Source organism: Podarcis vaucheri (assembly GCF_965113315.1).
Source record: "Podarcis vaucheri genome assembly, chromosome: 5".
Taxonomy (NCBI): domain Eukaryota; kingdom Metazoa; phylum Chordata; class Lepidosauria; order Squamata; family Lacertidae; genus Podarcis; species Podarcis vaucheri.
The window spans coordinates 74467533-74491206 of NC_138763.1; the positions used below are offsets into that span (position 1 = coordinate 74467533).

Consider the following 23674-nt stretch of genomic DNA (forward strand, 5'->3'; position numbering starts at 1 on the left):
GAAGAAGAATGTTTTCGCCTGGCACTTTTAAGATATGTAACAAAGACACCAGGCAACTATCCCTCAGAAGAACATACTGCAAATGGGGAGCGATCCCAGAAAAGGCCTGTTATCATGTTGCTACCTTCCAGACCTCTCATGGAGGGGGCACACAGAGAAGGGCGTCAGATGATGATTGCAGGGTCTGGGTCAGTTTGTATGGGCGGAGGCGGTCCTTGAGATATTGCAGTCCTGAGCCATTTAAGCCTTTATAGGTAAAGACCAGTAGTGATGTATGGAAGTGAAAGCTGGACCATAAAGAAGGCTGATCGCCGAAGAATTGATGCTTTTGAATTATGGTGCTGGAGGAGACTCTTGAGAGTCCCATGGACTGCAAGAAGATCAAACCTATCCATTCTGAAGGAAATCAGCCCTGAGTGCTCATTGGAAGGACAGATTGTGAAGCTGAGGCTCCAATACTTTGGCCACCTCATGAGAAGAGAAGACTCCCTGGAAAAGACCCTGATGTTGGGAAAGATGAAGGGCACAAGGAGAAGGGGACGACAGAGGATGAGATGGTTGGACAGTGTTCTCGAAGCTGCCAGCATGAGTTTGACCAAACTGCGGGAGGCAGTGGAAGACAGAAGTGCCTGGCGTGCTCTGATCCGTGGGGTCACGAAGAGTTGGACACGACTAAACGACGAAACAACAACAAGGTAAAGACCAGCACTTTGAATTGGGCCTGGAAATTGATTGGCAGCCAGTGCAGTCAGGTCAGGAATGGTGTTATATGCTCAAACCATCTTGCCCCAGTGAGCAACTTGGTTGCTTAATTCTGCACCAACTGAAGTTTCTGTACCATCTTCAGAGATAGCCCCACATATAATGTGTTACAGTATATCTTAATGGTTTAATGCCTTTCCTCCCATTTGTGACCAATCAACAAGGTAGTAGCCTTTTTCTTTAACTGTTGTGCCACTGCCTTGTTTCTCTTCTGCCAATGGTGACATAACATGCCACCCTCCTATGAGGAATTCTGTGGCTGGACCATACCGCAGAGGAGCCCCTGTTGCCTGGTATAGGGTAGGTGGTTAGTTCCTGCTTTGATAAAAAAATTGTCCTCATTCAAAGCAGGAACAAAATGCCTAGTTTTGCAAATGCCCAATTCTGCAAAATACAGGTTTAGAGGTGCACTCATCAGTCAACCTCCTCAACTGTTGGTATCCAGCAATATAAAATGGCCCCCACTGCAACCTTCAGATCTGCAGTGTTCCTGCCGTAAGAGTGGTGGCAGAAAGCTCCCGTTTCCTTTTCATTAAGGAGGCCAGCATGAAAATTCAAGCTTTTCCTCCTGGCATACTCATTTTAGAGGAACATAGTTGCCAAACTTCTTAGGCTAGTGGATACATCTGGAATTCTGAGAAAGTGGCATATCCAACAGTCATAAAATGGCTGCCTTGAGGGTGTGGCATAACACAAAGTGGCTGTCACATCTAATAGAGCAGAAAAAGGCAGGGAAAAATGTGTGGGGATGTCCCCCAACACCTGTCCCACTGATGGGGAAAAGGGACCTATATGAGCAATAACTTTTCATCTATTCAGAATGGAAGGGAGGATGGGTGTCGAGTCCTGGTGTCCAGTGCAGTGTGGGCATGTTTAAAGGCATGCATAAATGTAGGAGAGGCTGAGCCACTGCAACCAGGAATTGAACAGGAAGAGCAACCACTCTCTGTAGCCCAGCCAGCCAGTCTGTCAGCCCATTGCTGTTGAAAATGGACAGACAAGTGCGAGACTGGGCAGGCAGACGCTGCACTGGCTTTCTTGTGCTTGCTGCATGCAAGGCCTGCCTGGGAGCTGAGTGCCTGGTACCTACGGTGCTGGCCTCACATTCACTTTTGGCTGTCTCCGTTGGACCACTAAGGCTGGGGGCATCCTCTTCCCAGGCCCCTGTGGGGCAGTGAGAGGAGGCATCTCTCCTTGGGGCAGGGTGGGCAGCTCAGAGACCAGGGGTAGTGGCCAGAGGACTTCCAAGGAGAGGGGAGAGGAGGCTGAGGGAACACTCCAGAAGGGAGGGAGTTTGAAAAAGGTTGAGAGGCTGCCAGCTCTGCAGGCAAGGGGTGACATAATGGGGCTCATGAGCCCTACAGGGGTGCTGCAGAAAGAATGTGGACTCAAAAGTCTTGAAAACCTCTGCATTAGTACTTTGTCACCCTCCGTGGTTTCTGGAAACCTAAGGTCCATTGTGGGCTTGCATGCATGTATGTCAATTTTCTCTCTCTGTGGTCAGTTTTTATTTTTAAGTTTCAAGTTTTCCGATATACCAGACTTGCAGAAAACAGGCTAAAAGGGAAAATAAAAAGTCTGTCCCAACCTGTAGTCTATCCTGGAAGTTCTACAAACCCATGGTCTATTGGGGGCGTGTGTGCAGGCATGTATCTGTGGAGCAATCTCAGATGCTTAGCCAATTACTCCCCTCTTCCATTCCAGGACTAAATGGGATGATATGCAATTTTCTGTTTCAGAGCAACTAGGTTTTCTGTCTCTCTCTTTCTTCTTCCAGCAGCAACTTTGAAGGTTTCTGAAGATGAATCTTTCTTTGAATCTGAGGAAAATATTTTCTTCTATTTTTAGAACCTTTGTCCTTGGTGTGCCTTGCAAAAAACCCAGAAAAGTTTACAGGCAGGATGTTTTCGTGCTATTTTTTATGGCTAACCCTTTTAGTCTGTAGTCATATATCCACTTACCTGAGAGTAAGACTAATTTGCTTTTGAGTAGACATGCATAAGATTGCACTGAAAGCCTGCAGTCCTAAATGCACTTATTTGGGAGTAAGCTCCATTGAACACAGTGGGCATCAACCTCTATGTAAATGTGTAGCATTATGGTATTAATAGATGAGGAATACATGATGCATAACTCTTCTTATTTATCTTCTTCTGCAGAAATGAATATAACTGAGCCTTAGCACAGAAACCTCTGCGAAATATGAGATAGTTGTAGTTATGGTGATTAAATTAAAAACCATTTGTCATTAATATTCCTTAAGTATCATGAATCAGGTGATATTTTAGGCAATTACATTCCCAGGACAATTAAAATGTACCACAGAGATAGGAAACCAATAACAGCTATAGGTAAACAGTGTTTGTCATATGCGTACGGGAAGAGAATAACAAGGCCATGAAAACTTGCATTGCCCTTAGGACAAATTAATGTGATGTTTTGTAATTTGCTATGCCTCTCTCACAAGGAGAATCAAGCATACAGATAAAGAATTTCTGGGTCGTAAAATTAAAGAGGTGGATACAAAGGTGGAGGCAAGGAAAATGGCTCTCCTCAATCAACCATAACTACCACCCTTGGTGGTATTCCTCTGGTATTCTATAAAACACTGAACATGTTTTAATTTAAATCTTCTGAACACCTAAATAGATTAGGGGACATAGCCCCCCCACTCATATTCATACTGTTAACTACTATACAATGACCCCTGTGCTTAGTGGACTGTAGGAACATGGCTACTGGTATATGTTGCATTAATGCCCAGTGGGTTAATGGTCCATTCTCTCCTTAAATATGATTGAGCCTCCTGGCTTCTCTCTTCCTCCTCATTCCCTGGCTCAAACAACTGGCAGCAGTTTTCAGTCATTGTGGCCCTGCTTAAGAGCCATGTTAATAAACCAGTTCAGATTAACCAGTTTGTGTGGAATGTCAACATCATCAAGGTGGCATGCCCTACGCGCATTTGGATGAACAAGGGGAGAGTGGCAGAGGAGCCTGTTGGTGTGTTGTTTTCCCTCACCCCAAAACATGCTTGTCTATTAAATTTATGTTCTGTCCTTCCTCCCAAATGAGCCCAGGGTGACAAACAAGGTGATAAAACAATGAAACAATTTTTTTAAAAAAACAATTCTTTGAGACAGGGAAAAATCTCAACTTAAAAAGGTTTGTTGAAAGAGGAAGGTTTTCAGTATGCACTGAGAAGACAACAGACGGTGCCTGTCTGAGATTCAGAGGGAGTGAATTCCAAAGAGTAGCTGCCATAACATGAAAGGCCAAATTCCTAAATTGTGTGGAATGGACCTCATGATAATATGGTATCTGCAGGAGGCCGTCACCGCCAGAGCACAGTGTTTGCTTAGTATATAAAATGGTGAGATTATTTTTCAGGTAACCTTGTCAGGCCTCACATTTTGCACCAGCTGCAGCTTCCGAACCTATCTCAAGGGCAGCTCCACACAGCGAGCATTGCAGTAATCCAGCCTTCATTTTACCCCAGATTCATATCTGAAAAGGGCTGGCTGTGGTTTTTGAAATATAAAGTTGGGTTGTGGGGGTAGGTTTAGGTGCAGAAGACTACATATAGTCAGCAGAATTAATTCATGTTGTTCAGAGCAAGCATTAGTGACTGCCAGTTTTTCCTCCTAGGCTGGTAAGAAAGGGCACATTTCTGCCATGTGTCCCATCACTGCTGCAAGTCCTGAGGATGAAAGTGGATTGGTGAACTTTGACAATTCTATTTATGGAGTTTGGAAATACTTTCTGCTCTTTCACTGCAGTGGTCAATGAATCCATAGGGTATCTGGGCCCCTTTCCTATGAAGCAACAATTGCTTTAGGGGTGGTGAGATCACTGTGCAACCAGTTAACTGCATCTCTGCAACACTTATTCCAACTTCATCTTTCAGTCAGCTGTTTTTTCTGGTAAATGGAAACAGGAATGAAGAATGTGACATTTGATCTCCAGATTGTGTCACAATTTTAGATACAAAGATAAATGTTTTAAATCACTTCAAAATAATCCCAAACGCAAATGTCTGCTCAGTTAAAAAATACATTTTGTGTTTGTATTTGATCTGTTGACCTCCACCTACAGCTCATTCAACATCAAAAATCTTTCATTTGCATAAGTTTACAGGGTTCATCAGGCTACATTTACACACAAACATTCCTAGTAGGAGTTATTACAAGGACATCTTCACTATGCTTGACCTCTACACTGGGCAGCTACTGAGATGTTATGAAGGAAGTTGAGATAATGTGCTTGGTAATGATATATTGGATGCATTTTAATTGCCTCTCTAGAACATCAAGTTGGAAAAAAAGGACTTCTACCTCATTTCCTAATGGATGCCACTAGTAATTTATTTGTAGCATATTCATTGACATAAATACCATGGAGACCAACATATTTGGGGAGAATAAATAAGTAAATCTCCAAATGCCTTACTACTACTACTGTTACTACTTGTAGGGTGAAACTTTATGTTGTTCAGAACAGTGCAGCCAGATTATTAACTTGAGTTTGCCATATTTATCATATTCTTGCCAGTGTTGAGTGAAGGATCATCATGTGGTGGTGGTGGGTGGGGTTTAGTGGTTGCATGGAGGGGTCAGGTAATTACTATTTTCCCACTCCACTTCATCTCATACACCAGTTACTTATTTTTTCAGCACTGTTTTTCTGCTACCACCATAAGAATCTAAGTATAGGTGGTGATCTAAGTATAAATTACCAATTATAATAAACCTCCACCCATCCAACAACAGCTGTGCAAAAAAGTGTGATACGAAACAGTGCAGACTGCACTTTAAAGTAAAACATGTTTTATTAATAAAATCAGATAGTTAATAATAGAATTACAGAGTTGGAAGGGATCCTGAGGGTCATCTAGTCCAACCCCCTGCAATACAAGAATCTCAACTAGATTATACATGACAGGTGGTCATCCAACCTTTGCTTAAAAACCTCCAATGAAGAAGAGCCCACCATCTTCTGAGGGAGATCATTCCATTTTCGAACAGTTCTTACTGTCAGAAAGTTCTTCCTGATGTTTAGTTGCTTGTAACTTGAATCCATTAGTTCAAGTCCTGCCCTCTAGAGCAGGAGAAAACAAGCTTGCTCCATTCTCCATGTGACAGACATTTAGATATTGGAAGATGGCTATCATATTTTCTCTCAGTCTCTTCTTGTCCAGGCTAAACACACCCAGTTCCCTCCACTGTTCCTCATAAGTCTTGGTTTCCAGACCCTTTATCATCTTTGGTCACTCTTCTCTGTTTATGTTCCATCTTGTCAATATGTGAAAAGTTGGGATGTGGCTTAAAGTGTGACCTGATTTTTTCTCTGTAAGAGAGTATATTGGTTTTTGTAATTTGTTCTCCTTGAAGCTCACAGTGAAATAGTACTGAAAAACCATCGTTCTGTCATAATAATAGGTCAGATAAATATTTATGCAAGACAGACACAGTTTTTAAAGTCAAATTGTGCACTTTATCATAATATATAAATTTTATAGTGCTTTCTTTCACTTTATAGCTACAGATCTTAAAAGGTCTTCAATCCCACCAACCCATCTGTTTTTTATCAAATACATGGCAAATTCTCAAAATGAAATTTTCTAAATTTCCACAAAAGAAGAACCAGAGCATCCATGCAAGGAATGTCCACAAGTTTCCTTTTGCACTCAAGGACAGCTGTTTGATAGAACAGATCATGTCCTAGAAGGCTTTCTAGCAGGAAGATAGACTTCTCTGCATGTTTCCTGTCATCTACTTTAATCCACTGAAATGGGTTTCTGTTCTGTTCTGACAGGAAGGGAATGTGTAAGAAGAGAAAAGAACAGGTTCTGAGGGCTGCTTTGAACATTATTTTGTTCATAGGAGCACTGTGACTTCAGTTACATCAGCAGTGAGTAATCTTATTACTGGTGTCAGGTGGAATTATAACTCTCCTAATATATTCTTCAGAAGGTATTTACATGTCCTGAATAAAAATATACCACCTACATTCCCTTGTCACCAGTGGTGTTTGGTTATCTGTGAATGATACGGGCTACAGAACAGAGGTTGAATTTATTTTATATCTTAAAAGTGTTCTATTTCTAGTTAACACTGCAGTCCATAGAATACATTCAGACCACAATATACTTTCAATAATCGATCAGCAACCACTATGTGCTGTACCCTGTGGAGATGTGCTAACTAGATAGGCACAGGGCTGATTCTTACCATCCTTGTGCGGGGATTGTAACATCTGATTATTTCATGAGGAAGCACTTGCCTGAAAATACCATATTATGTTGGTCTGCATCATCAGAGAGCCAGTGTGGTGTAGTGGTTAAGAGCGATGGACTTGTAATCTGGTGAACCAGGTTCACGTCTCTGCTCCTCCACATGCAGCTGCTGGGTGACATTGGGCCAGTCACACTTCTTTGAAGTCTCTCAGCCTCACTCACCTCACAGAGTGTTTGTTGTGGGGAAGGAAGGGAAAGGAGATTGTTAGCCACTTTGAGACTCCTTAGGGGATATCAAATCCAAACGCTTCAGTGTTGCTAGTTTCCAAGCCTTCTCTGTGGCATGGTAAATTATGCTGTTTTCACACGGAATTAAAAAGGTAAAGGTAAAGGTACCCCTGCCCGAACGGGCCAGTCTTGACAGACTCTGGGGTTTGTGCACCCATCTCACATCTATTGGCCGGGGGCCAGCGCTGTCCGAAGACACTTCCGGGTCACGTGGCCAGCGTGACAACGCTGCTCTGGCGAGCCAGAGCCGCACACGGAACGCCGTTTACCTTCCCGCTGGTAAGCGGTACCTATTTATCTACTTGCCCCCGGGGGTGCTTTCGAACTGCTAGGTGGGCAGGCGCTGGGACCGAGCAGCGGGAGCGCACCCCGCCGCGGGGATTCGAACCGCCGACCTCTCGATCGGCAAGCCCTAGGCGCTGAGGCTTTAGCCCACAGCGCCACCCGCGTCCCCTTCACACGGAATTGGTTTTGGACAAACAGTTAATCCGTTATCATCATTATCATTATCACCTGCAGGTCTCAGAGTGGGTTACAACAATTTAAAATTCAGTATTAAAAACAGTTAAAACAAATTACAGCCACAGGAGTAAGGCGATTGTAATTAAGAAAATGAGGTGATCCTTGCACAGGAGTTGTGCTACATCAAAAAGGACCATAATGTTGGCCTAAGAGAGATAATAAAAGCATTTCCAGTTCCCCATTCAAAATAAATGGGTGACTACATGATGCACTGGACTACAACAGCACTTTTCACAATGGTGATCCCTCTGCAGTAAGAAACCATTAGATTTACAAATGGAGATGTAAAAATTAGAATTTGTAACGGATGCAATTGGATGTTGTAGATCAGGGATGTCCAACAGGTCAATTGCGATCTACCGGTCGATTGCGGGGTGTCCCTGATTGATCCTGGTCGATCGTGGGACCCTGATCACCCCCCAAACTCAACAACTTTGGTTTATCCCCCCCAAAAAAAAGCTCAACAACTGCCAGATTTTTAATAGTGGGAATAGATCACAATCTCTTGGAAGCTGGACAGCCCTGTTGTAGATCAGACACAATGTGAGACTCAAGATATGGAATAACCAGAACAGGAAAATTGGAGATTTTACATTTTTAAATGACACTACTAGCCAAACGGGACGCGGGTGGCGCTGTGGGTAAAACCTCAGTGCCTAGAACTTGCCGATCGCATGGTCAGCGGTTCGAATCCCCACGGCGGGGTGAGCTCCCGTCATTCGGTCCCAGCTCCTGCCCACCTAGCAGTTCGAAAGCACCCCCAAGTGCAAGTAGATAAATAGGTACCGCTTTATAGCGGGAAGGTAACGGCGTTTCTATGTGCTGCGCTGGTGCTGGCTCGCCAGAGCAGCTTCGTCACGCTGGCCATGTGACCCGGAAGTGTCTTCGGACAGCGCTGGCTCCCGGCCTCTTAAGGGAGATGAGCACGCAACCCCAGAGTCGGACACGACTGGCCCGTACGGGCAGGGGTACCTTTACCTTTACTAGCCAAACATTTCACTATTATGTCCTGTGGCAAGATTTAGAATCTTGGTGGTCCAGATATTATTTTATTCTCTGGATAAAAAAACATTCTCTCATTCCTATTATGGGAACAAATGAACCTTTCGCCACAGGTAGAAAATAAATGCAGGGTTCTTCATCTTTTTGAAGTAATTTTTAATTATTGCAAGTATTAAACTATATAATTATAAAGCGAGCCAGTAGCTCTCATTGATTCTCAGACATATTTTATTTTTTAAATGATGAAGTATTCACAAAGCATTGGATGCAATTAGTATTTTGAACACCCAAATTTCACAATGGCTCTTGCCCAGGAGCCTTGTACTCTTCTGCATATTAGCAAGTGGTTTATGTTGTCTCTTTAGATGGCAGCCATTCTTGTATCTTAAATATATTTGTTAATCAGAATAATTTCATTAGTGTGTGTTTTTAACATCTCAAATGCATCTAAATTGTACATAAACCTGAAATATGCACTTTGAAAATCTGTCATATACAGACCACATAGAAGTCCAGATGTGATCTGAACTTCAAGAAATAACATCAAGGCTCTGTAGAAATTCAGAACTCCTCTTAATAGAAGTTTTTTAAAAAAATGATTCGTTTCTTAGCAGATTTGGCATTTAATTTGACTGCTCTAGCAAATAAATATTGTCTGCTACCAACTACAGTTGATAGAGATGGATAGATGCATGTCTATGTAGCAATCATATCTGATTTTGAACAAAAGTACTCTCCTTTTTTCTCTTACTCAGAACTGATAATGTACAGTATTTACAAATATTTTTGTTCATATATACTGTACACTTAATTGCTTCAAGATGAGTTCAAAACTTTTTATTTTAAATCAACATGCACATGGAAAATCACCATAACCCTCTTAGATCAAATTAAGGAAGAGGTAAGCCACTGATAAGGAATTCTTGGTTATTTTCCAAATCTATCTTACTTTAAAAACAATTACTGAAGCAGAGTACTGTTTGGGGATCATGCAGGTTGGCAAATTAGTTAATAGCATTTTAAAACAGTTCTACTTTTCTTCTTGGTTCAAAAACCTGTTTTTAGTTATCTTTATCTTGAGCACCAAATCCATTTACTAAAGATTGTATAATTTAGTTTATTTTCTTTCTGTGGCTTAGGTGCCACTCATATACCTAAATGAAACTTCTCCAACTCAATAAAAGAAGTAAGAGGTTCTTTAGAAACACTTAAGCCATAGCTTAACTAGATTCACCAACAAACAAACCTCTTTTGCATCTGCATTGGCTAAAGTACTTTCAGTAGAGCTTTTGCTGGTAATACTGTGTTGTGATTTGTTGTCAGTTTACTGAAGTTAGTAGAAAACATAGCATTATTTGTCTTTAAAAATTAAATATTGTGAATTATAGAACCAGGGGCACAAGTACCATCTCCCTGTGTTATTTGTTGATTAGTTTGGAGCAGGGGTCTAAAACCTTTGTGTCTGGATTTTCACTTTTTGAAATATGGAAAACCTACATTCCGTTAAATTATCCTATTTTATGCATTTATTATTGAGATGTGTTACTTGCCCTATCATGTAGAAAGCACCCCCACCAGCCAGTTTTCCAATTAAATTTCTTGCCTTCTGGTGCTTTTCTCTTGCCAGTGTTTCAGACCAGTTATTTACCTCCTGAGACATGGGCTTTTGAAGTGGAACCCTTTGTCCAGAGAAGGGGAGTGACTTGTGGAAAGGAAGTTCCTGTGTAAAAGTGGCAGGGAAAGGATTAAGCACTGCTCCCTCCAATTCACTACTGCAAAGTCCTTCCTTCTGAGGGTGCTTTGCAACACTGACAAGACTGGGGGTCTAATCTTATATCTGAATGCAATATAATGTGGCATTTGACTCTTAGACCCTGACAGATTTCCAGGGGTGATTTTATTTTCCAACAAAGCCCCCATAAATAATCAGGCAAGTATCTGTACTTTCACTAACTATGGCACAGATTTATAGAAAGAGTTGTTTAAGTAGACCGCTGAAGACTTTTTCTTATGGCAGTATATACTGAATTTAATAGGGTTTTCTCAGTAAGTGTTTAATATTAGTCTCATTTCAGATGTCCTTAAAACTAAAAAAAAAGAAAAAAGAAAAGAAAGGATTCCCATCTCTACTTTGCACATACAATATTATCTTTCTCTAGCTTTCTGGTTTACAAAAGAAGTGGAAGAGAACTTGGGAAAGACAGGAACAGATGACACATCTGTTATGTACTAAAGTTCTCACCCTGGGCCAGCAGGGGGATACTGTAGACAGTTCAGGTCCACATATGCAAATAAGGGATCAAAAGTGACGTTCAGTGAATGGATAGTTACAGAAAATGGTTACTGTTGCGTTCTAGTGGAGCTCTATATAAGCAGGCTGGCTGAACCCTTCAGTTCAGTTCTGTTCTGGCCTGTGAATAAACAAGAGCTGTTTGAAGAATCGCTGTGTTGCCTGATATGTTCACCCACAACTTAACAACATCTGAGCTTAAAGGAATTTGAAATACCAAGATGCACAAAAATTAAACCTTGCAATCCAAGATCCAGTTGAATTTTCAGAATTAAAACCCTGGTGCATAGCTTTGAATGTTAAGTTTCAGAGCTGCTTCATACAATCTCCAAATAAGGAGGTAGAATTCTGGACTGTGCCTCAGACTACAGCAGTGTGTGTGTGTGTGTGTGTGTGTGTGTGTGTGTGTTTCATATTTCTGAATATTTTCCCATAGTAAAAGCAAATCAAATCCTGGTTGCACTAGTTTCTTACATGTAGGCAGCTGCAGTGGTTCAGTCCAGAGTTCTTCAATCTTGGTAAGAAACTAGTATAGACCATACAATTAGCAATTGAGTGAATGCCTTTTGAAAAATAAATTGCAGGTGCAGACCATGATGTGACCTTTAGCAGTGCTTTAACCCTTTCCTCTGATGTGGGTAGGGGTCCTGGGTCTGTTTATTTCCATTGTAGATGGAATTTCCTATTGGAGTGAATGTGAGCTTCTCCTAATGCACATAACAGTTGTGTGAGGCCTGGTCCACATTAGGACAACAGTGTTGGGAGAAAGAGAATTAAAGATCTCTTGTCCCAATGCCAAAGTGAATTTTGAAGCATTTGAAAAATTTTGGTTTTGATTTCAAATGCTTGAATTGGAATTAAGGCAAATTGTCCTCTTTCTGTTTGTTTTGCTTTTAGGCAGAAATTGAAACAACAATAGTTTAAATGCTGAGAAATAATAAGACAATTAGTACCTAGAAAATGCTGTAAATACCACATTCATTTAGCCCAAATCTGTGAAAGAGATCTTAAAAGCTTTGGGTTGGTAAAATATCTGCTTGAATAAATCAAATATGGGAGGAGTAGATGTGTTAATATTCAAAGCCAACGCAACAAGCTGTAATTCTTAAACATTGAGGAAACTGATATATGAATGCAGGCTGTGTCTTTTAGGCCTGTCTTTGGGATAATAGATGGGGAAATATGTTGAAAGAAACTCCCATCAAATCTCTGTCTTACCTGTTAGCTCATGGTTTTGGTGCTGTGTGAAGTTGCATAGGTCTTCCTACTTTACTGTAGCATAACTCTGGCAAAGCATAATAAAGCAAATGCTAATTAGCTTCACACTTTTAAAATTGCATTAAAATTGCCATGGTGTTTATGCTCTTTGAATTTTACTTAGATCTATTAAGGGTTAAAGAGGATGCTGTATGTAGCAATGTGAAAGTTAAATAAATGTAATTATTTACTTATGCAAGTAGGCTGTTCATAATTATACAGGTATGTTCTCTGCAAACACTCCCCCCCCCCCCGAAGGTGCCATCTGAAGCTGAAAAAGGACCTGTACTGGCTGCTTTTCTTGACAAATGCTGATGCTATAAATTATACAGCTGTTCTTCCTCTGTATGGATTTTGCAGTACCAAGAGCGATTTATAGGTCCAGAGTGCAGCTGTTGAAAGTCATTTATTCTTGGTTCTCATATTAAATCTATCATATACAAATGCATTAACATTCAGTACAGAACTCAAGGGCTTAAGATAGTTTTTTCCTTCTTCATGGTCTTGCAGCCTGTAAATATTCTCTGGTTACACAAAACACATTTTTGACTGTCATTTATTATTAAGTTCATATTTAAAGAGGGGCTCCATCTTTTTATGATTTCCCCTTACTAAATATTTGAGGCTTTTTTCATTTAATGCTATGATTTATATATATTTGTTTTAAAAGCCTCCTGTCAACGTTAGGGAAAATTGGAAGCCTAATAAGCATGTTTGAATAAATTCTTTTGCATTAGTTTTACTGTATGTCACTTTAAAACGTGTTCAGGTTTCATTAATGTATTATCTTAACATATGCCAGGCTGACTTTGGAAGATCAGTTTTAGTGTTCATTAGTGTAATTTGAATCTATTGCTTAACAAACTGTATTTTTAAAGAAACATTTCTTTATACTAGCATGAACAAGAAACAAAGCCCAGGGTAGTTCCCTGTAGGAAACAGAAACAGGTGTGGTTTTCAGTAACTGGGATCCCTGGCATCACTGAGCAGGCTTAGCCACCATCTCAGTGTCTTCCATCATTTCTCTCATAATGTGAATAAATTCCATTCTCTCTGCTGTTGGGGGGTTGTGATTGCACTGTCATTCCTGATTCTGTGTTGGCCCAGCTTTACTAGCAGAGATCCTGAAGTGGGTGCAGAATGCCCCTGTGCACAAACTCCACATTGCCTAGGCAGGCACATTATGTGACCCATGAGAGCAGCAAAATAACCAGACTGTACAACTGTGATGGGATAAAATAATAATAATAATAATAATAATAATAATAATAATAATAATAATAAATTTTATTTATATCCCGCCCTCCCCAGCCGAAGCTGGGCTCAGGGCGGCTAACAACAATCAAAATAGTTCAACATTCTAAAACATTCATTATAAAATTAATTAAATCAAATTAAAATCAAATTAATGGCAACCACCAAGCAAAATTTTGTGTAGATTGCCAGAGGAGGGGGTCAGGCTGCGCCCTGACAAAAGGCCTGGTGGAACAGCTCTGTCTTGCAGGCCCTGCGGAAGGATGTCAGGTCCTGCAGGGCCCTAGTCTCTTGTGACAGAGCATTCCACCAGATTGGAGCCGCGGCCGAGAAGGCCCTGGCTCTAGTTGAGGCCAGCCTAACCTCTCTGAGGCCTGGGATCTTTAGGGTGTTTTTATTTGCAGACCGTAAATTTCTCTGTGGGACATACCAGGAGAGGCGGTCCCGTAGGTACGAGGGTCCTAGGCCGTATAGGACTTTAAAGGTTAAAACCAGCACCTTAAACCTGATCCTGTACTCCACCGGGAGCCAGTGCAGCTGGCACAGCACCGGATGGATATGATCTCGCAGCGAAGACCCCGTAAGGAGTCTCGCCGCGGCATTCTGCACCCGCTGGAGTTTCTGGGTCAGTCTCAAGGGCAGCCCCACGTAGAGCGAGTTACAATAATCCAGTCTGGAGGTGACCGTCGCATGGATCACAGTGGCTAGGTCAGGACGAGAGAGATAAGGAGCCAACTGCTTAGCTTGGCGGAGATGAAAAAATGCCGCCTTTGTTATAGCTGTAATCTGCGCCTCCATAGAGAGGGAAGTATCGAAGATTACACCCAAACTCTTCACGGATGATGCTGGCACTAATTGCACCCCCGCAAGAGACGGGAGTTGCCCCCTCAATCCCATATCGCTCCGTCCCAGCCAGAGGACCTCTGTCTTCGAAGGATTTAACTTCAACCGGCTCCCACGTAACCATCCAGCCACAGCTTCCAGACATCTGGTCAGTGTATCTGGGGCCGAGTCAGGATGGCCATCCATCAACAGATAGAGTTGGGTGTCATCGGCATACTGATGGCAACCCAGCCCAAAACTCCGGACAGGCTGGGCGAGGGGGCGCATAAAGATGTTAAAAAGCATCGGGGAGAGAATCGCACCCTGAGGCACTCCACACACCAAGGAGTGGCGCGATGACAATTCCCCCCCAAGCGCCACCCTCTGTCCCCGACCAGAGAGAAACGAGCGCAGCCATTGAAGGACTGTGCCCTGGATCCCCACGTCGGCAAGGCGGCGGTCCAGGAGTTCGTGATCGACCATGTCGAAGGCTGCTGACAGGTCTAGAAGAATCAGCAGCCCCGACCCGCCTCGATCCAGCTGCCTGCGGAGATCATCTGTTAGGGCGACCAGAGCCGTCTCGGTCCCATGACCAGCGCGGAAGCCGGACTGGAATGGGTCGAGAGCAGATGTTTCATCCAGAAACCTACCAAGCTGTTCAGCAACCCTCTCTCAATCACCTTACCCAGGAATGGAAGATTCGAAACTGGGCGGTAATTGGATAGATCTAAAGGATCTAATGATGTTTTCTTTAAGAGCGGACGCACCACTGCCTCCTTCAGTTCCCCTGGGAATATCCCAGTGCCAAGGGACAAATTGATGATATCACCCAGGGGGGCCCGCACCTCGTCTGGACACGCTCTAATCAGCCAGGACGGGCACGGGTCAAGAGGACAAGTGGTGGGCTTTCCAGCTTGGAGGAGTCTGTCCACATCGGCTGGGGATATCCGGTCAAAGTGGTCCAATACTGGACCCGAGGACAGTCGAGAGGCCTCCAGTTCCTTCATTGTATCCAAATTGGCAGGGAGGTCATGGCGGAGCAACAGGACTTTCTCCGCAAAAGAGCTCGCAAATGCCTCGCAGCTGTGTGCCGAATTGTTATTTAAATTTGGCTGTCCTTCGAGGGACGTTAAAGACCTAATTATACTAAATAATTGCGCCGGGCGAGAGCTAGCGGAGGCAATGGAGGCCGAGAAGTAGGACTTCTTAGCGGCCTTCACTGCCATCTCGTAGGTTTTCATAAAAACCCTATAAGATGTTCTTGAGGCTCCGTCACGGGCACCCCGCCATACTCGCTCTAGCCGTCTGAGGTCCCGCTTCATTTTCCGAAGCTCCTCGGTAAACCAGGGAGCCCGGTTTCTGCGGGGTCGCAGAGGGCGCCTAGGTGCGATCTCATCAATGGCTGCCAGGAGCTGGATATTCCAGCCCTCAACAAGCTCAGTCAATGAGTCGCCAGGGGGAGCAAGGTCCCGCAAGGCCTGACGGAATCTATCAGGGTCCATCAGCCTCCGCGGGCGAGCCCAAAGCAGGGTGGGGGTGGAAAATCAATCCTGGCTTTCAGTGCGTAGTGATCAGACCATGGCACCTTCATCGAGGGAGACATGATCACATCTATACCGGCGCCAAAGATCAAATCCAGCGTGTGGCCTGCTTGATGTGTGGGGCCCGAAACAAACTGGGACAGCCCTAGTGTCGCCATGGAAGACACCAGGTCCAGAGCCTGTGAGGAGGGAGTGGCATCAGCATGGATGTTGAAGTCCCCCAGTACCAATAGGTTGGGGAACTCCAAGGCCCAGCCGGCCACCGCCTCCAGCAGGCCTGACAGGGTGGCTGCTGGTGCGCTAGGTGGCCGGTACACCAGCCAGACAGCCAAGCTATCCTCGGAGCCCCACACTAGGCCAACACATTCAATGCCGGGGATCGATGGCGATGGTAGAGCCCTGAAAGAACAGTCTTCTCGGATTAATAATGCCACCCCTCCCCCCCGGCCCACAGTCCGCGACTGGTGGAGGACGGAGAAACCCGGGGGAAAATCAGGCCAAATCTTTATTGACAGCAGCAGGCAGAGCAAGAGCTAGCATGGCATTGGGTCCCAGGATCAGTTCATCATTCCACAAGCCCCATGTTGATGGAATGGATCCGCTGGGTTTGGATCGCTCCAAACCTGTACGATGGGAGTTAGCCAGTGTTGAACCTTGCCGTGGTGCCCATTTTCCTGCTTTATTTTATAGAGAAGTACACAGGATTATGCTTTTAGGAAGATATAGTGCAGATAAAACTTGATAAGAAGAATGGAGAATAGAAACACCTGTTTCTAAAATTGGCAATTGCTAATAAACAAGTGGACAGCCTGTGGCTCCTGACTCATTTTCTGTGTCTGACACAATCTGAAAGTACCCCATTCTTCCATCCCATCAGATTTCCTTCCTTTATGTTCCTTTCTATTTTATTTCCTGGCTTTTAAAAGCCCCCTCTCCTTTCTATGTAGTTTTAGAACAACTGGAAGGGTCAGCATTTTATTTTATTTTCCCCTTTCTCCTAGTTGTATGACTCGGGGCGGGGGAGTCATTTATGTATGAACATGTATATAGCATGCTAAAGTTAGAAAAGGAAATACTTTCACTTGCTTTCCAGAATAGTGGGTACATTGTCTGCTGAACTAAACAATGCTCTATATACTTACTTGAGAGCAACCCCACAAAACTCAGTAGGGCTTAGTTCTAAACAGACAAGCGTATGATTTGGATTTCTAATCTGAGCTACATATGTGAAAATTGAAGCAAGGCAACATTTATTCTAGAGCAATTGGAGTGCTTTTGTCCCCGACTCTGCCCATCATTGGTTCTGGCTCACCCGCTGCTTGCATGCACCCACTAACAGATTTCCCAGAGGATTGATAGGAAAAGGTTGCCCACCCCTGCTGCAAATATAATATGGAAGACTGTTTCCACAATGGGCTTAGTGAGTTCTAGGAGCTCGGCCCAACTCCCTTGTCTCAGATTACCTCAATAGGAATTGCTGCCTAGTAGGTGATAGTGTAAGGACAATATCAGGGAAGACGAAATAAATGCTAGATTCAGCTTAGCATCATATGGACATAATGCCATCTGTACTCCTTGTATTAGTTTGAGTTTGATTTCATTGAGAGACTATTTTGAAATAATATTTGAGAGCCTCTTGTAACTATATAGTGGAATTTAAGTATTTTAAATAAAATAATTGGGGTGGGTGGGGTGAAATCTATTCTGTATGTGTTGTGTGTCTCTACAACCCTGACAGTTTCACATGAATCTAGACCAAGTATTAAGAACAGCTCACTGGAATCAAACTGCATCCAAGACCAGGAAAGATTATATACCTGAAGAGTCTGAGCTGATTTATTGCAGAATGGATCCACAAACTGGTGAAGGTATTGGTGAAGGACAAATCCAAATGACACTAATCCCATAAGAGGCTACTAATTGGATTTCTTAAAAATATTAAACTAAAAGTATCTGAGAACAAGTCAAAACACATACACCGACTGAAATTGGTGCACAATGCATATGAAAAAAGCTGAAGTTAGAACAGATAATACATTCTTTTCTCTGATTTCAGAACAAGTAGATATGTACATGCCTGTGGGTGGCAACTGGTGTGTGCATAAGAAATTGAAAAATTCAGAAGTGTAATACTTCACCAACTGAAGCATGGAACCTCAGTGGCCAGCTGAATTTCTAAATGGTGCTGAGAACTCATGTAGAACAAAATGAGAATGAAATGTTGTGGTAGTGAAGCTCAAAATCATCTTAAAGTTTTAAAAAGTTAATGCTGTTATGTGGAAGAATTGGGTTTTATTATCTGTTTTTGAAAATGTGTATCCTAATGTGTTTGCTAACCTGTCTGTGATTTTTCTCCAGGAAAGGTGTTTGTTGTACATCTGGGGATAGGTGTCTGTTTTTGGGGGGGAGTGGGGTAGTATTATGAGTCTGTGAACCCCTCCATTGTAGGCTCAGGTTGTATATATGTGTAAATAAACCATATATCATAAAGACACCACTGTTTCTGCTGTGCCTCATTTCCAAAAGAAAACACAAACTATGGGTAAGTGCCTGGAACCCCTGGAATCTCGCTTGAGGACTGTGGTGGCGTGCAACAGTATTCAGGTTCTTGGATAGATATAAAATCCATTTTCCACTATCTACTATCTCAGCACCCCTTTGATGGTGTATTCGGAAACACACATTAGGTTAAGCTCATATGATACTTCCTAGTGAATAATGTATCTGTGGAGCAATAATATGATGCAGAATGGCAATTATATGCCACACTGGCTGCAAACTTTCCCTAGCTAGATGCATATTTAAAAAGACGGATTAATTTACCTCTTTTACCAAGGAACAAGTAAGATATTGGTTTCTTTTTTTTTTAAAGGGTTCTAGTAAATACCAACAATCCAGCCAGCAAAGCCATCTCCTTTAATATAATTCTTAGCATGATTGCTGATAACTTGAGAGGTGGATCATGACGAAAACAGAAAGGATGTGCAGAGGTTCCTAGGCTTCAGCAACTTCTACAGGAAGTTCATAAAGAACTTCGCTCACTTGACAGCGCCCATAACGGATTGTCTTAGTAGCAAAAAGAAGTTCGCGTGGACAGAGGATGCGCAGCAATCCTTTAAAAAACTGAAGAAGGCGTTCGCCTCAGAAGAGCAGCTCCTGCACGTGGATCCGGAGAAGCCCATGAGACTGGAGACAGACACGTCCGACCGTGCGATTGGAGCGGTCCTTTTGCAGCCCGGGGCCAAGCAGAACTGGAGGCCATGTGCCTTTTTCTCTAGGAAGCTGAGCAAGTCGGAGCAAAACTACACGGTGTATGACCAAGAACTGCTTGCGATCTATGCGGCATTTCGGCAATGGAGACATCTATTGATAGGGGGGCGGCACAAGATCCAGGTCTGAACTGACCACAAGAACTTGGAATACTGGCAGACCGCGCGAGCGCTCAACCAGAGACAGATCAGATGGTCCCAGGAGTTCGCCAAATTTTTCTTTGAGATCCGATACGTGCCGGGAGAGGAAAACGTAAGGGCAGATGCTCTCTCCCGGAAATCGGAGTACATGGAAGGAGAGGGGCCACCAGAGACCAGGCACGTGTTCCCTGAGGACCAGTGGGTTTGTGGGGGAGCGTTGGTTGGGAAACGAGAACTGGCAGGGCTCACCAGAGACGATGAATTTGCTCAGACAAAAATCAGGGAACTCAGGGACGGAAAGGAAGTCAATGGAGGGTTTGAGGAAAAGGAAGGGCTACTGTACTATAAGGAGGCGCTGTATGTACCAGGGGAGACTCTGAGGGGGAAGGTACTTAGACAACTCCATGACAACCCAACAGCTGGACTTTGGGCAGCCCAAGACCATGCTACTTGTCACCAGGCAGTTCTGGTGGCCAAAGGTGAGGGAAGACGTATGAGAATATGTACGAGGGTGCGACTGATGCCAGAGGGCAAAGGAGGAAAGGGCTGCTCCTGCGGGGCTACTGGAACCATTACCTACACCGGAAAAGCCCTGGGAGGTGGTGTCCATTGATTTTATGACAGATCTGCCCAAGTCAAGGGGAAAGACAGCGGTCATGGTAGTGGTCGATCTGCTGACTAAAATGTGCCATTTCATAGCTTGCTCACATGCAGCCACGGCAGAGGAGACAGCCAGGCTGTTTGTGGATCACATTTTTAGACTGCATGGAGATCCATTGAGGGTAATCTCGGATCGCGGGAAACAATTTACTTCCTGGTACTGGCGGAGACTCATGAGCTCGCTACAGGTCGAGGTGAGCTTCTCGACGGCGAGGCACCCAGAAACCAACGGACAAGCCGAAAGAGTGAATGGTATACTCCAGCAGTACCTACGCTGCTATGTCAGTGAGAGACAGAACGATTGGGTAGAGAAATTGGCTTTGGCTGAATTTGCGTACAATAACGCTGAACACGTGTCCACGGGAATGAGCCCGTTCATGGCCAATTATGGGTGTCACCCCAGGGCCTTCCCGGGGCGGGGGGAGGAAGGATGGAGTGTACCTACGGCTGAGCAATTTGTGGAGGAAATGGAGGCCTTACACCAGCAACTCAGGCTGAACTTGGAGCGGGCCAAGGAAGTTTACAAGAGGCAGGTGGACAAGCACCGTCGGGAAGGGGAGGCCATACGGGTGGGAGACAAGGTGTGGTTGTCATCCCAAGGGTTGCCCCTAAAGGGAGGGTGCAAGAAGTTGCAGCCTAGGCGGCTGGGGCTATTTGAGGTAATACAGCAGGTTAACCCAGTGGCATTTAAACTCAAGTTGCCTGACAGCATGAAGATACATCCAGTGTTCCATAGGTCCCTACTTTCACCTTACAGCGAGGGGCAGGAATTCCCGGGACGGGAGGGAGGGGTTACCACCCACCCGTGGGTAGAAGAGAAGGGAACACTGTAACGAAGCCACGGAAATACTCGATTCAAGGTGGCGAGGTCGTCAGGTAGAGTACTTGGTAGCCTGGGAGGGGGAACCTAGGTCTGAAAACACTTGGGTCCCTGCTGAATCAATCACTGACGGATATCTGGTTGAAGAATTCCACGGTTTGTTTCCGGATAAGCCCAAACCATTAGCTAGATTCTGGGAGGAAGAATTTGGACCCACAGACGACGAAGGGGACTTTGTGGGTTTTCCTGCCTCCGAAGAGGAGGGAGGGGAGGTGTCCGAGGGAGAAGGATCAGACTGGGAGGTTCAACCAGTGGGAAGAAGTCCGAGCGGATGGGAGGCTGGGTTTGAATCCTCAGAAGATGATGACAATTCCTTCAGGGGATTCCCCGCATCGTCGACCAAGGAGAGAGAGGAGGTTGTATCGGAAAATCGCGCCAGGGGTGGGGTGGGGGGTCCTGAGGAGGAGGTGGATGTCAGGGAACTGCCATCAGTGCCGGAGGGAGAGAGCAAAATCCAGAGGGATTCCAGAGAGCGTCCCGGGAGTGGGAGAGGCAGCCCATCTTCTGGGGAAGAGAATCAGCGTAGCATCAGTGGAGAAGGGGGGCAGATGGGGGAAGCGGCGAGGCGGTCCCATGACTCTTTGCCGGGGGCCAGTGGGGAGAGTAGAGGTCCTCTGCTGTCTACATCCTCCTTGCGCAGAAGGCTTTCGCGCAGAGAGAGTAGGAGGAAACTAGGCGTCAAAAGAGCTTCTTTGCTGGAAGAAGTTTAAGAAACGCCCACGGACGGATTCTGCCAGCGATTGAGACAGCCACAGGAGAGTGGCTGTCCGGACAGAAAAGGTTCACTCAGGCAACGCAGCCAGGTGTTTGCACTGGCTTACGCACGAGCAACCCCTAGAACCATTACAATAGGTTACATGTTTCTTGATTGTACTTCAGGCTGTTTGTAGATCGCATGCTGGAAAAGTATTGCTTTCCAGTACTGCCACATCTGGTATCCTCCTCCAAGACCTGCCACATTGATTCTAATCTGATATGGCCCCAAATGAGCACCATCACAAAGTGTCATTCCTAGAAACTAGTTTTCATTCCACTGGGTTTTTATGTGTAATCTGAATTCACTGGACTTGCAGACTTCACACAGGTGGAAGATACGAAACAATATTTTCATTTTAAGGGATTGTTTCTGTTCATACAGCCATTAATGGAGAACTCTAGCCTATCCCCCCCCCTTTAGCAGACAGATACTGATCTATCTAGCTACCCATTGTTTATAACAGCAGTGTCTTTCAAGTGCATCAAATAGGCTCTTTCCCAGACCTACCTGGAGATGCAAGGCAACGAGTCTGGGGCGATTTGCATGCAAAACAAATGCTTTACCATTGAGCTACAGCCCTTCCAGGACTGTTTTTATTCATACTCCCTGCAACAAATTCTTAAAATGTGAATTACATGAAAATTATACAGTTGTGTGTGGGGAAATAGGAAAAAGCTGCAAGGAAAAATATTAATGGATCTTGAGGCATGTGCAAGTATAATTAACCTTCATACCGTTGTTAGACAGTAATTAAGCTGCATTTATTAGGGATTGTATGACAGAGGATAGAAATGGTGCACAAAAATCTAAACAATAATAATATTTTTTAAAAAAATAAAAGACAACCCCCACTTTTCCTGCCCTTTTGCTATATTTGTAAAATGTGGCTGAATAGGAATTGAGTTGCAAAGTAGAAATAAGCTCAGGGAATTTACTTTCTTTGTGTTACTAGAAAAATAAACATGCTGCTTTTTTGAGCTTTTTTGAGCTTTTTATCTAAGACGAGATGCCAGCATGCTCTAGTTCATAATTACAAATCCCAGGATGTTTTGTGCAGCTACAAGTGCTAACCTTGGGTGCTTTTTTCTCCAGGCATCTTCTTAAAAATATATTTTATTGTTCTCTGTTTAGAATGTGTTATATAGCAGTAGCCAACGTTTTGCTCCTTAAAACTGTTGGTTCTTTCTTTTCTCAGTTTCCTTGCTCACTCTATTTTTTCTAGTTTTGATTATTGTACATCTTGTACTCTTGGTACTATAGTATCTTGAACTATTTCTGCCAGTGCTTCAGGTTCAAATCTCACCTCAGCCGTGAACCTATTAGGTTGGATTAAATGAACCTCACTATTTGCAAGATGAGGTCAACAAACTGACCTACTTAGGGTACTGAGATCAATCAGGATCAGGTTCATGAATAGCTAGGAATCCTAGAGAATGGGTATGATGATTCTCCATTGTGCTTAAACTGAGCAGCTGGCGCTAGCAATCTGGTCAGCACAGTAGTCTGGATTAATAGGTTTGTGAAGGACTTTGAACACTCAAAAAGTGCTATAAATAATTCTGTTCTTTACATAGTGACAAGTACTTCCAGTGAAAATTAATATATTTCCTTGACTGGGCAGAATATAGCATTGGATTGTGTTGCATTGATTGCATACTCATTAACCCATATGCATTACCTGAAACATGCCAAACGTTCATGAAAATGCTTCTGTTGTGCTTATGAGTGTTCTTTGAAGCCATGACCTGTAGCTTCTGATTATATTCCTACTGTTTCTGTTTATTGCATTTTTAAAAAATAAACAAACACTTTATGGTGTTACATTTGATGTGGTATCCAAATACATACTATTGGAAACTAAAATTATAACTTCTCATCGTGGACAAACAAATTCATTGTTCCTCCTCCTACTAAGCATTTAGTGTTTTGAGTTGCTATTGAAAAAGAGTCTCCTGTCTGTTGCTGAGCTGATACAGTATATTCTTCACTGACATGGT

General features: G+C 43.7%; 1 protein-coding gene across 12 annotated transcripts in view; it reads left to right on the forward strand.

The window, feature by feature from the left end:
* CTNNA3 (catenin alpha 3) overlaps positions 1–23674 on the forward strand; it is a 591589-nt gene that overhangs the window by 92690 nt on the left and 475225 nt on the right. The window lies entirely within an intron of this gene.